Raw genomic sequence first — 14848 nt, forward strand, 5'->3', positions numbered from 1 at the left:
CATTCCTAATCTCTGCACACTCTCCAGTCAATCATTACTCACTCTCTTTTCAGCCTTCTTGTATTTGTCCCTTCTTCTTATCATGTATCATTCTATTATATATCATCTGGTTGTTATGTCCAACAACTAGACTATCAGATTTATGAGAGACTGTTATATTTTTGTCTTTGCATTCACAATGCATAGTAGATGTTTAACAGATATTTGTTGATTGGTTGAGGTCAGGAAGTGGGTCTTATTTTATTTTTCTTTTGCTTACAGTGCCTCATACAAGGTTATTCTGTTAAAAGTGCTTAATAAATGTTTGTCAAATATTACTTTGGAGCGAGGGAAGGATCAGGATTCCTAGGCTGTTTATTTGTCAGGTAAACCTCTTTTTGTAATGCCTATGAGAATTTCTGTAGAGAATATAGCATACTTAAGTTCTTTTTCATGCTAAAATCTGAACTATCACAGAGCAAATTAGAATTTCATTTTTGACAGCCCACTCCTTTTAAAGAAGAAGTAGTCTCAGCAGCTAATGTTCTTGAGTCATCTTAAGCATTTCTTTGAATGATTATCTCTAAACAGCCAATGGAAATTAGGATGGGAATCTCAGGTAATAATGCTGCAGCTTTTGAGATCATATCTGAAGTGATTGTCTTGATAAAGCTTCTTTTCCCATCCAGAACATTCTTATCTATGTAACTTTATGCTACACAAAGAGTTCAAAGTCCAGGATTTTGTGTAATATTTTTGTTTTCCCTTTAATAGGAACCTATTCCAAATAATCATATAAAGAAGGGAGAAGTCCTTTTCAAAGCTCATTAAAGGAAAAACACAATTATGGCATCTTCTATTTAGTATATGAAGGACAAATTCCAAAATTCAACAGTGCCCTGTTGGAGTTTATCTTGAAAATGTCAGGCAATCTGCTATAGAACAATATGGTTGCCTGCATGAAGAAATATGTTCGTGCCAAGTCAGCCAGTAGGCAGATCATTAACAAACAGTATAAACAGAGAAGAAACAAGATGAGTTCCCTAAGGAGATGAAGTATTTATGTTCCTTGGCTCAGAAATTCACTGGTGTTAAGCCCAACAGGTAGTCTCCATACCAAGATGACATCTGCTGAATGCAGTGGAATCAATCTTGGGTCTCAAATGGTAATACAGCATCATGATGTCATTGTTTCTTGTGGTAATCATGTAAGCACTTTTAAAGGAGTCTAAAAAGAAAATGACAATAGCAATTCACCTTGTTTCCACTCTCTGTGAGTAATGGAGGCTCCACTGGATTCATAGGACTCAGTGCCCAAGAGACTTCACTTCTTTCTTTGGTTAGGTAAACTTGATCTGAGGGAAGAAAAGAAAAGTGGCATCTTCAAGTAAAAACTTCTCTCTCTGTGTCTTTCTGTCTCTGTCTCTCTGTCTCTGTCTCTCTGTCTCTCTCTCTCTCTGTGTCTCTCTCTCTCTTACTCACTCTCTCCCTTCTTCCTCCCCTTTCTCTTTCACATACACGCATATGTATGTGTATGTGTATATATAGAAATATATATTTTAAACTACTAAAGCTATTATTCAGTACATTTTATACATGTGCATTTTTGTTGTTTAGTCTTGTCCAACTCTTCATGACCCCTTTTGGGATTTTCTTGGCAAAGATAGTGGAGTGATTCTCCATTTCCTTTTCTAAATCATTTTGTATATGAGAAAATTGAGGTAAGCAGAGTTGAGTGACTTGCCCAAGAAGACAGAGCTAGTAGGTGTCTGAGGCCAGATTTGAACTCAGAATGAGAAATTTTTCTGACTCCAGGACTGGTACTCTATCCACTGTGCCACCTAGCTCTCTTTCACTTTATATAGACACACAGATAAATATACATGTAATTTGAAGTGTACATAGAAAGTAATTCTGAGATCTCTTTGCAATCTATTATTAGCATTTTGTAATTTTTTTCTACTGGATTCAAACCCTTCAGCTTACCATATAGAGTTACAAGAGAAACTAAAAGGTTAACACAGGGAAAACAAATGCATTCCAATGAGGCCCACATTCCCCACATGTTATTTGCCTCTTAGTGTTTTGCTCGCATCCTCTCTTTTTCATACCTCAAATGAACAAAGCTCACATCAGGACACTGAGCTGTGAAGCTGAAAACCTGTTCACTCAGCATATCTCTGCTTTTGTGAAATTTCCTGATTTTGATGCTTTATTGGGTTACCAGGACAACAGTTATTGTCTTAAAAGGCAAGTAAATAATACACTTCTGGAGAGGTAAGCCATTTACCAGTTATTTGTAAACTTACTTTCTTTCTTGTTTAGCTTTTTACACTTTGCTCAGTAAGCAGAAACTGAGTTTCAAAGGTTAATATCTCCCATGTCCCTAGTTAGGTGAAATTTTCCTCACATGCTCATGGATATAGTGTAAATTTCAAAAGGCTTTAATATCCAATAAATATAATATACTTAGGGAAGAATCACTCAAGGGAAAAATGTAAATTTCTCATATTTATGGCATGGTAGGAAAGCAGGGGAGGAGACACTGATCATTTTTACCAAAATAGAAATCTTATATACAATGTCTGATGAGTAGCGATCGAAGCCCTAAGGAGCAATTAACTAAGCAGTGACATGACACAGTGGATAAAGTGGCAGGCTGAAAGTCAGGACAGGACATTTGCTAGTTGTGTGACTCTGAATAGAGTTTTTCATCAATAAAATGGAATAATAATAGTACCTACCTTACAGAGCTGTAAAGATCAAATAATATAAACTATGACAATATATGCATATTTATAATGTGTTGGGATTGGAAGCTCAATTCCCTGTGGACAGTCTCGGGCAGGTAAAGGTGGGAGCTTCTAAATCTTAGAGCTCTCACGAGACCCCCCCAGGAAACGGCTGGGAATCGAGGTGAACCGAGCTATCTCGAGTAATTCCGCCTCTTCCCGTGAGAAACGTGATGGGAGAGAGATCTCCCCGCCCTCGAGATTGTCCCGGATCTGGGCACACTATTGTTATCTAACAGCACGGTATTCAGATGCAAACTGTGCGGCTGAAGGTTAAGTAGGATTGAGGAAGCCTGAAAGCACTCTTAGCACGTGAGGAGCCAAGAGGACAGTAGGCTCTGCTTTTCTTCTTTCCTCTCTCCCCTCCCCCTCTCTCCCCGCTTGTACTTCTACTTCCAATCCCTTAAGATCCTAGCCTCCTTAGGAAATCTCCCCCTCTTCCTCCTAAGGAAGACCCCCCTGCACTTGTAACCGAGACCCTGAAATAAAGCTCAACCCTTGTTCGACTCTGGAACGTCCTTTCTCTCATATGAGCATCCGGTTTTGGCCAACCGAAGACCTCGGAGGTGAGGTAAGAAGACTCAGGTAGCCCACACAGGCCTCTAGGCCTGGCAATAATGTTTCTTATTTAAAAATTGCTGAAATTTTGCAAGCTTTTAAACAAATTTAAAGTGCTACATAAATGATAACTATCATTTTTTGCATTTGCATATCATTTTGAGCTTATTACCTAAAACCTATGAGGGAAATGGTTAATTTGAAGTAAACTTTGATTAAGCATATAAGACAAAATTTAAGAACAAAATCAGCACTAACATCATCCAGTAGAGCTTAGTGTATCCGTAACTACCACAAAAATGTTGGTGGGGGCAAAGCCAAGATGACAGAGTGAGAGCAACAACTCACCTAAGCTCTTGGACAAATTCCTTCAGATACCTCTAAAAAGAGAATCTGACCAAATTTGGGAGGTGCAGAATCCAAAAGGAGACAGACTGTGGCAGATTCAAAGGCCAGGACAGACTGGAAGGTCCACAGGAAGGATCTGTTCCACGGGGGTGAGCCCACAAGGCACAGACCAGTGCATCCAGCACAGTGGAGCAGGATTGCCCCAGGAAAACTGAGACAGCAGCAGGCAGAACCAGCAGACCACAAGCCCAGGAGTGAGAGACCAGCAGACCTGAGCCAGTGACAGTCACTGAGCACCAGATATCAGTCACAGCAGCTCCTGAGACTTTCAGACACAGATTAAAGTCTCTAAGTCACCTACTTGAACTTCTGGGAGCCAGGATGGCAGAGTGATCAGTACATGCTCTCTCCTCCCCCCTTGATGACCTTGAAAGAACCGTAAAATATTTCTCCAGAAAAATGCTGGATCAGCGGGAACAGCAGAGGGGGCAAATAGTCACATAATAGCTGAGGATAGGAAAATAGTTAATAGGGGATTCCTCCTACTGTGAAGGAAAGGGGCCCCAGGGCAGAGGAAACTCCCACTGGGAGCCAGGCAAGCCTCAGCTCCAGGAGAGGAGCCCCAGGAGGGTTGGAAACTCACACTACGATCTAGGTGTGTCTCAGTACTCCAGGGGAAATGGGAAGACAGTAGGGCAGCTGGGATCACCATTCCCTGAGCTTGTATTTGCCTTAGTTTAACTGAGGAGATCTCCCATGAGCAGCCCACACCTCCCCCACACTTAACAAGCTAAACCCAAGGCTGATCCGGGAAACACAAAACAAAAACCTGCTCTTAGCTCCTTCACACAATTCAGTTCAACATCAAGTTCTGCAGCTTCTAATTGAAAGAATCAGAAGCCACAATACACAATCACCACCATGAACAAGAAAAAGCAAAAGAAGGGTGAAAAAACCATAGAATCTTTCTATGGGGACAAGGACCAAAACACAGATACCAAAGAGGTCAGTGGTGAGACTGTACTTCCATCTGAAATTTCAGAAGGGACTATGAACTGCTCGCATATACAAACAGCTCTCCTGGAACAGCTGAAGAAGGAAATAGAAGAAAAACTGGCCAATGGTTTTAAAAGCATAAAAAAAGAATTCACTGGTGAGAACATCTGTTTGAAAAGGAAAATTGAACAAATGGAAAAGGAAATACAAAAATTAACTGGAGAAAATAACTCCTTAAAAGGAACAATTGGACAGATAGAAAATGACATGCAAAAGTTAACTGAAGAAAACAATTTGATAAAGATTAGAATTGGGGAAGTAGAAACTAATGATTCTATGAGACAGGAAGAATCAAACAAAATCTAAAGAAGGAAACAATAGAAGAAAAAGTAAACTATCTAAGTGGAAAATCAACTCACATGGAAATTAGATCCAGGGGAGAAAATTTAAGAATTATTGGCCTGCCAGAAAGTCACAATGAAAAAAAGAGTCTGGACAACATCTTCCAGGAAATCATCAAGGAAAAATGTCCAGAAGTGCAAAATGCAGAGGGCAAAATAGTCATTGAAAGAATCCACCCTTCACCTCCCAAAAGGGATCCAAAACTAAAAACACAAAGAAATATCGATGCCAAATTCCAGAACTATCAAGTGAAGGAGAAAATACTACAGGCAGCCAGAAAGAAACCATTCAAATATCAAGGAGCTACAGTCAGGATCACACAGGATCTTGCATCTTCTATATGAAAAGACTGAAGCAATTTGAATCCAATATTCTGTAAGGCAAAGGAGTTGGGACTACAACCAAGGATGAACTACCCAGCAAAGTTCAGCATAACATTTCAGGCAAGAAGATGGTCATTCAAAGAAATAAGGGATGTCCAGACCTTCCTGACAAAAAGACCAGACTTTAATAGAAAATTTGATCTTAAAACACAGGTCTCAAGAGAGGGATAAAAAGGTAAATGGGGTGGGGGTGGGGGGGAAGGAAAACAAAAGAAAAAAATAAAACTTGCTACTCAATTTGGGCAAACTGTTTTGCCCTATAAGGGAAGATGATATCTGTTAATCTAGAGAATTGTACATCTATTATGAAATATAAAAGGGATATACATAGAGGTAACTGGTATAAAGTAAATGATGTCATGTTAAAAATATGATTTAAGTTTGTGAAGGGATTGTAACAGGAGGTGTGAAAAGGAGGAAATAGAAAATGGTAAATTACATCATAGGAAAAAGTGCAAAATTACAGTAGAGGGAAAGAGGGGAGGGAGATGAGCACTGGTTGAGAGGTACTTTCATCTGATTTGGTTCAAGGAAGAAGGAACAAACTTAAGTATATACTCCTAACTAGCTCTATAGGCAGTAGGAGGGGAAGGGAGAAGAAATGGGAGGGAAGGTAAAAGGGAAGAAAGAAGCAATAATGATAAAGGGGAGTAAAAGGGATGGGGGATAAAAGAAGGAAGGAAAGGCTGCAGGAGGTGGTGGTGAAAAGTGAAAACTACTGAGGAGGGGAAGGGAGATGGGAGAGCTAAAAGCACAACTGGTGGGAAAGAGGATGGAGAGAAATATACAGATTGTAATCATAACTGTGAATGTGAATGAAATGAACTGTCCCATAAAACGGAGACAGATAGCAGAATAGATTAAAAGCCATAAATCAACAATATGTTGTTTCCAAGAAACATATTCAAAAGTGGGGGTGGGAGAGCATACACACAGGATAAAGGTCAAAGATTGGAGCAGAATATATTGTGTTTCAGCTGATGTAAGAAAAGCAGGAGTAGCAATCCTAATCTCAGACAAAGCAAAAGCAGAAATAGATCTAATCAAAAGAGATAAGGATGGAAACCATATCCTGCTAAAAGACACTATAGACAATGAAGTAATATCATTACTCAACATGTATGCTCCAAGTGGTATAGCATCCAAATTCTTAGAGGAGAGGTTGGGGGAGTTGAAGGAAGACACTGACAAAAAGCTATACTGGTGGGGGACCCCAACCTCCACCTCTCTGAATGTGATAAATCTAACCTCAAAATAAACAAGAAAGAGGTTAAGGAGGTAAATAAAACTCTGGATAAGGTATATATGATAGATCTCTGGAGAAAATTGAATGGTAATAGAAAGGAGTATACCTTTTTCTCAGTGGAACATGGCACATTTAAAAAAAAATTGACCATGAACTAGAACATAAAAACCTCACAATCCAGTGCAGAAAGGCAGAGATAATCAATGCATCCTTCTCAGATCATGATGGAATAAAAATTAGATGTATTAAAAGGCCATGGAAAGATAAATCAAAAATCAATTGGAAACTAAATAATCTAATCCTAAAGAAGGAGTGGGTTAAAGAAGAAATCATAGAAACAGTCAACAACTTCATTCAAGAGAATGACAATAATGAGACAACCTACCAAATCTTATGAGATACTTCAAAAGCAATTCTTAGGGGAAGTTTAATATCTTTGAATGCCTACATGTGTAAAATATAGAAACAGAAGATCAATGATTTGGGCGTGCAGCTGCAAAAGCTAGAAAAAGATCAAATTGAAAATCCCCAGATAAATACCAAATTAGAAATACTGAAAATGAAAGGAGCAATTAATAAAACTGAAATTAAGAAAACTATTGAATTAATAAATGAAACCAATGGTTGGTTTTATGAAAAACCTAATAAAATTGATAAACATATGGTCAATCTGTTTTAAAAAAGGAAGAAAATCAAATTGCTAGAATCAAAAATGAAAGGAGTGAACTTACCTTCAATAAGGAGGAAATTAAAACAATAATTATAAGTTACTTTGCCCAACTTTATGCCCACAAATTCTATAATCTAAATAAAATGGATGAGTATTTCAAAAAATACAAATTTCCCAGACTAACAAAAGAGCAAGTTGAATACTTAAATAACCCCATCTCAGAAAAAGAAATTGAACAAGCCATCAATAAATTCCCTAAGAAAAGATCTCCAGATGGATTTACAAGTGAATTCTATCAAACATTAAAAGTACAGTTAATTCCAATACTATATAGACTATTTTTGAAAATTGGGGAAACAGTTCTCCCAAATTATTTCTATGATACAAATATGATTTTGATACCTAAACCAGGAAGAGACAAAAAGAGACAGAAAATTATAGACCAATTTCTCTAATTAATATAGATGCAAAAATTTTAAATAAGATCTTAACAAAATGAATACAGAATCTGATCATGAGAATAATACATTGTGATCAGGTAGGATTCATAACAGAAATGCAGGACTGGTTCAATATTAGGAAAACTATTAGCATTATTGATCATATCAACAACAAAACTAAGAAAAACCACATGATTATCTCAATAGCTGCAGAAAAAGCTTTGGACAAAATACAACACTCATTCATTGCTATTAAAAACACTGGAGAACATAGGAATAAAGGGAACTTTCCATAAAATAATCAGCAGTACCTACCTAAAGTATTCAGCAAGCACTATATGCAATGGAGATAAGCTAGATACATTTCCAATAAGATCAGGGGTGAAACAAGTATGTCCATTATCACCACTATTATTCAATATGTACTAGAAATGTTAGCTGTAGCAATTAGACAAGATAAAGAAATTGAAGGAATAAGAATAGGCAAAGAAGAAACTAAGCTATCCCTCTTTGCAGATGATATGACGATATACTTTGAAAACCCCAGAGATTCAAGTAGAAAAGTACTTGAAATAATAAACAACTTTGGCAAAGTTCCAGGTTACAAAATAAACCCGCACAAATCTTCTGCATTCCTATATATTAGCTACAAAGGCCAACAGCAAGAGATAGAAAGAGAAATCCTATTTAATGCTATGGTGGACACTATCAAATACCTGGGAGTTTACCTGCCAAAACAAACCCAGGGACTATATGAACACAATTACAAGACACTTTTTTCACAAATAAAGTCAGATCTAAGTAAGAGGAAAAACCATCAGTTGCTCATGGGCAGGCCAAGCTAATATAATAAAAATGACAATTCTACCTAAATTAATTTACTTATTTAGTGCCATACCAATTAAATTATCAGATAATTATTTTCTCGAACTGGATAAAATAATGTCATAATTTATCTGGAAGAACAAAAGGTCCAGAATATCAAAGAGTGTAATGAAAAGAAATGCTTGGGAAGGTGGCCTAGCACTTCTAGATCTCAAATTGTATAATAAAACAGCAATTATCAAAACCACTTGGTACTGGCTAAGAAACAGAAGGGCACACAAGTAGAATAGACTAGGCACACAAGACACAGTAGGCAAGTAATATAGCAACTTCCTGTTTGATAAACCCAAGGATCCCAGGTTCTGGGATAAGAACTCACTGTTTGACAAAAATTGCTGGGAAAAGTGGAAAACAGTGTGGAGGAAACTAGGCATAGACCCATGCCTGACACCATACACAAGAATAGAATCCAAATGGGTACACAATCTAGGTATAAAGATTGATACCATTGACAAACTGGAGGAGCAAAGAATAGTGTATTTATCAGATTTATGGAGAAGGGAAGAATTTTTGACTAAAGAAGAGACAGAAAGCTTTATGAAATGCAAGATGGATAATTTTGATTACATTAAACTGAAAAGTTTTTGCACAACCAAAACCAATGTAACCAAAATTTGGAGGGATGCAGTAAATTGGGAAAAAATTATTACAGCTAATTTCGGGGATAAAGTCCTCATTTCTAGAATATATGGAGAACCGAGTCAAATGTACAACAATACAAGTCATTCCCCAATTGATAAATGGTCAAAGGATATGAACAGGTAGTTTTCAGAGGAAGAAATTAAAGATATCTATAGTCATATCAAAAAATGCTCTAAATCACTTTTGATTAGAGAGATGCAAATCAAAACAACTCTGAGGTACCACATCACACCTGTTAGATTGGCAGACATGACAGAACAGGAAAATGATAAATGCTGGAGAGGATGTGGGAGAGTTGGAACACTAATTCATTGTTGGTGGAGCTGTGAGCTCATCCAACTATTATGGAGAGAGATTTGAAACTATGCCCAAAGAGCTACAAAAATGTGCATATCCTTTGACTCAGCAATATCGCTTCTAGGACTGTATCCCTAAGAGATCATAAAAATTGGAAAGGGTCCCACATGTACAAAAATGTTTATAGCAGCACTCTTTGTGGTGGCCAAAAACTGGAAATCATGGGCATGCCCATCAATTAGGGAATGGATGAATAAATTATGGTACATGAATATAATGGAGTACTATTGTGCCATAAGAAATGATGAACAAGAAGACTTCAGAGAGGCCTGGAAGGACTTATATGATCTGATGCTGAGTGAAAAGAGCAGAACCAGTAGAACTTTGTGCACAGCAACAGCCACAGTGTGTGAGAGTTTTTTTCTGATAGACTTGGAACTTTGTAACAACCCAATAACTGAAAACAAAAAAGCTTCCTATGGTCTTCTAAGGCAAAATGACTTCCACACTCAGAGAAAGAAATATGGAATTCATTTGCAGAATGTAAAAGATCATTTGTGTGTGTTTATCATGTTTTGATTCGTTTTATGATTTCTTCCATTTATTTTAGTTCATCTACACAGCATGACTACAGTGAAAACATATTCAATAGGAAAGTATGTGTAGATCCTATATAGAACTTTCATGTTGTCTTGGGGAGGGAAAGGGGTGGTGGTGGGTAGGTAGGGGGGAAAAATCTATCTTTTATGATAGTGATTGTAGAACACTAAAAATTAAAAAATTTTTTTAAAAATTGTGGGATTAATGGGGATTGGGCAGAAGCTTAACTAAAAATTCTAAGCCTTGTTGGACTTCCCAAATCAGATGCTTATTTGGATCAGATAAGATAATGGGAGATAAGTAATTTATAATTCTCAAAGGATTCCATTGATATGAGCTAACATTACTAGCATTTTAAAATGTTGAATCGTCTTAGACATTCTGATTTTTAAAATTTTCTACCTTGATAAAGGTCATTGAGGTAAACATACAAACATGCATGCTGGCAGAGACACATGCATACATATGTGCCTTCATATATTTTGGTCAGCCAATTTCACTGGTACCAAAAACTCCCTTTGAGGAAATACTCTCTAGCAGTGCAGGTCAACAATTACTCTGAAAATTATAATCATAGGGAGTTGTTTAGGGCACAGAGAGTTTCAGTGATTTACTGATTACCACATTATCAGCAATTATCATACAGAAGGGTAGCTATTTATTTTCTATATCACACCTTTCCTCACAAAAATATTAGAATATATGCGCATATATGCACACATGCATACTTGCATATTAATCAATTCAGTTGATCTTGCCTTTAAACCATATTGACCATGGGCTAGTCATTTAATCCCATAGTAATCTAGACAACTTTTTACAATTATAATTTGTACACCTGCAGTGTTAAGGGGAGTTTTCACATAAGACTTTGCTATATCCATGAAAACACAGGTCCAGTTTTTACTTTATGACAACACCAACTTTGCTGCTTAAGTTTACTGTCACTATTGTCAATTGTTAATTGTAAATATGGTGCTTGAAGATCAAGCAACAAAAGAAAAAATAACCTGGTTAATACTTTTTTTTTTTTTTGGTGGGGGGGGTAGTGCCAAGATGGTGGAGTAGAAAGATGCACAAACTCTAGCTCTTCCCCCAGTGCCCATAAGATACCTGTAAAAAATGACTTTCAACAAATTCTGGAGTAACAGAAGCCACAGAACAACAGAGTGAAAGAGATTTCCAGCCCAAGGTAGCCTGGAAGGCTGACAGGAAAGATCTATCACACAGGACATGGAGTGGAGCACAGCCCAGCCTTGACTGCCCAGCACTGGGAGGAAGAGAGCCAGAACAGGCCCCGAGGATGGAATCCTCTGCAGCAGTGGTGGTTCTCAGATCTCTCAACCCACAAATGCCAAAGGCAGCTTCAAAGGCCAGTGAGAAACTTTTTTCACCTGACAGAGGAGCAGGGTCCTCCCCTAACCCTGGTCCCAGGCCGTGGTGGCAGCGGCAGCAGCACCATGGGCCAGCAAAAGCAACATCCATTTGTGGAACCTACAACTTAAAAGACCTGGTGGAATTGAGCAACTCATCTAGGTATCAGCCCTGAGTGGCAGCCCTGCCCTTTCCCTAAAGCCCCTGGATTTATTGAGCAGCTGATCTGGGTCTCAGCCCTGAGCACAGTCCTGGGGCATATGTTGGAACTGGAGGCAGTTGTGGAGTGGGAATTCTACCACTCACAAATTCTGGGAAAAGTTTTGGTTGCTCCCAGACCAGTGTGTAGGCCAGGAGAGGAGGAAACTCCCTTCCCTTGGTTGTGATACCTTGAAGGAACTGAGAACTTACATGTCCCCAGAGTATACCCTTTTGACAAAGGACTCAAAAGTCAAATAACTGGCTAGGAAAATGCCCAAAAAAGGGAAAAAAATAAGGTTATATAATATTACTTTCTTGGTGAACATGTGTGTTCTTCCACCCTTTCAGAGGAGGAAGAACAATGCTTACCAACCAAGGCCTCCAAAATAAATATGCAATGGTCTCAGCTCAAAAAGAATTTTGCAAATCAAGTAAGAGAGGTGGAAGAAAAACTGAGAAGGAAATGAGAGCAATGCAAGAAAATAATAAAAAGTGAGTCAACAGCTTGCTGAAGGAGACCCAAAAATATGCTGAAGAAAATAACACCTTTAAAAATAGGCTAATTCAACTGGTAAAAGAGGTCCAAAAAGCCAATGAGGAGAAGAATCCTTTAAAAAGCAGAATTATCCAAATGGAAAAGAAGGTTCAAAAGATCAATGAAGAAAATAGTTCTTTAAAAATGAGAATGAAGCAAATGGAAGCTAATGACTTTACGAGAAACCAAGAAATTAAAAAAACAAAACAAAAAATGAATAAATAGAAGATGATGTGAAATACCTCATTGGAAAAACAACTGACTTGGAAAATAGATCCAGGAGAGACAATTTAAAGATTATCAGACTACCTGAAAGCCATGATCAAAAAAAAAAGAGCCTAGACCTCATCTTTCATGAAATTATCAAGGAAAACTGCCTGATATTCTAGAACCACAGGGCAAAATAAATACTTAAAGAATCCACCAATCACCTCCTCAAAGAGACCTGAAAAGAGTAACTCTTAGGAGTATTGCAACCCAATTTCAGAGTTCTCAGGTCAAGGAGAAAATATTGCAAGCAACTAGAAAGAAACAATTCAAGTATTGTGGAAATACAGTCAGGGTAACACAGGATCTGGCAACTTCTACATTAAGAGATCGAAGTGTTTGGAATATGATATTCCAGAAGTCAAAGGAACTGGGATTGAAACCAAGAATCACCTACCCAACAAAACTGAAAAGTGAATATACTTCAGGGGAAAAATGGTCATTCAATGATATAGAGGACATTCAAGCATTCATGATGAAAAGACCACAACTAAATAGAAAATTTGATTTTCAAATACAAGAATCAAGAGAAGAATGAAAAGGTAAACAGAAAAGAAAAATGATAAACAACTTTCTAAAGTTGAACTGTTTACATTCTTGCATGGGAAGATAATATTTGTCACTCTTGAGACTTTTCTCAGTATTTGGGTAGTTGGAGGGATTACGCACACACACACACACACACAGTCACACATAAACAGAGAGCACAGGTTGAGTTGAATAAGAAGGGATGATATCTAAAAAAATAAAATTAAGGGGTGAGAGAGGTATATATTAGAAGGAGAAATGGAGAAGTGCAATGGGGCAAAGAATCACTCATAAAAGAGGCAAGAAAATATTTTTTTCTATGGAGGAGAAAAGGGAGGAGAGAGGGAAAAAGTGAAGCTTATTCTCTTCACATTTGGCTTAAGGAGGGAATAACATGCTCACTCAATTTGGTATGAAAATCTGTCTTACACTACAGGAAAGGAGGGGAGAAGGGGACAAGTGAGGTGAGGGAGATAATAGAAGGGAGGGAAAATGGGAGAAGGGAACAATTAGAAGTAAATGCTTTTGGGGTGGGACAAGGTCAAATGAGAGAATAGAATAATGGGGGACAGAATAGGATGGAGGGAAATGTAGTTAGTCTTACACAACTTGACTATTATGGAAGTCTTTTGCAAAATGACACTTGCCCTACAAGAAAAAAGAGAAGATGGGGATGAGGGAAAGTTGGATGTGATAAGAGGGAGGGCACATTGAGGGAAGGGGTAATCAGAATGCAAGGTGTTATGGGGTGGCAGGATGGAGAGAAGGGGAGAAAATTTGAAACTCAAAATTTTTTGGAAATGAATGTTGAAAACTAAAAATAAATAAATAAACATAAACAAAAGAAGAGTGAAATGAGAAGGAAGAGAGAGTTGTATACACTAACAGCAATATTGCTGAAGAATAAGTTTGAATGACTAAGTTATTTTGACTATTGCAAATACCCAAATTAACTGCAAAGAACCTGTGAAGGAAAAAGTTGTATGCATCCAGAAAAAGAACTGATAAATAGAAATATGTATAGGATGATTTTATACACACATACATACACACACACATACACACACACACTTGTGTCTAATGGTATCCATCTCTAAAGCTACAGGAGAAGAAGAAAAAAATGAAAAAAAGAAGCAAGTCCCATGATAATTTTATTATACATTTAACAAACTGTACCTAATAGATTTGCAGTTTCATGTGCAATCATCTTTTTTTAAAATTATACTATGTTATGGAAATGTTTGTTTTATTTCACAAATCCAAAAAAATAGAATAAATAAAAATTGAAAAAAAAACAACAAAAAAATTAGTACTTTATTTCCTAATATAATTCAGTGACTTAGGTTATAGTCAATCTTTCTGTTGTTACCATAATCAAGATGGTAGGTGTTTGATTTGGGGAGGTAAGTTAGAGGTAGTGATGGAGGCCTCCATTATCTCAGTATCTCTAATAAGGGCAGCTGCCCCTTATTAGATGTGAAAATGTCTATAGGCAACATACAAAATTAAGGAGATACCAAATATACTGGTGTTTATGGTTGGTTTATTACATGTCAATGGAAAAGCAAGTAGAAGTACAAGCAGAATAATAAAATTTAGCAACACATTGCATGATGGAAATGTGAGTAAGATATTCAAAGATGCCACTAAAGTTTTAAATCTGGCCACCAGGTGGTGTCATTGAAGCCCACAGATGAGATAAAAG

This window comes from Notamacropus eugenii, chromosome 4 (genome assembly GCF_028372415.1).
Source record: "Notamacropus eugenii isolate mMacEug1 chromosome 4, mMacEug1.pri_v2, whole genome shotgun sequence".
Lineage (NCBI taxonomy): Eukaryota > Metazoa > Chordata > Mammalia > Diprotodontia > Macropodidae > Notamacropus > Notamacropus eugenii.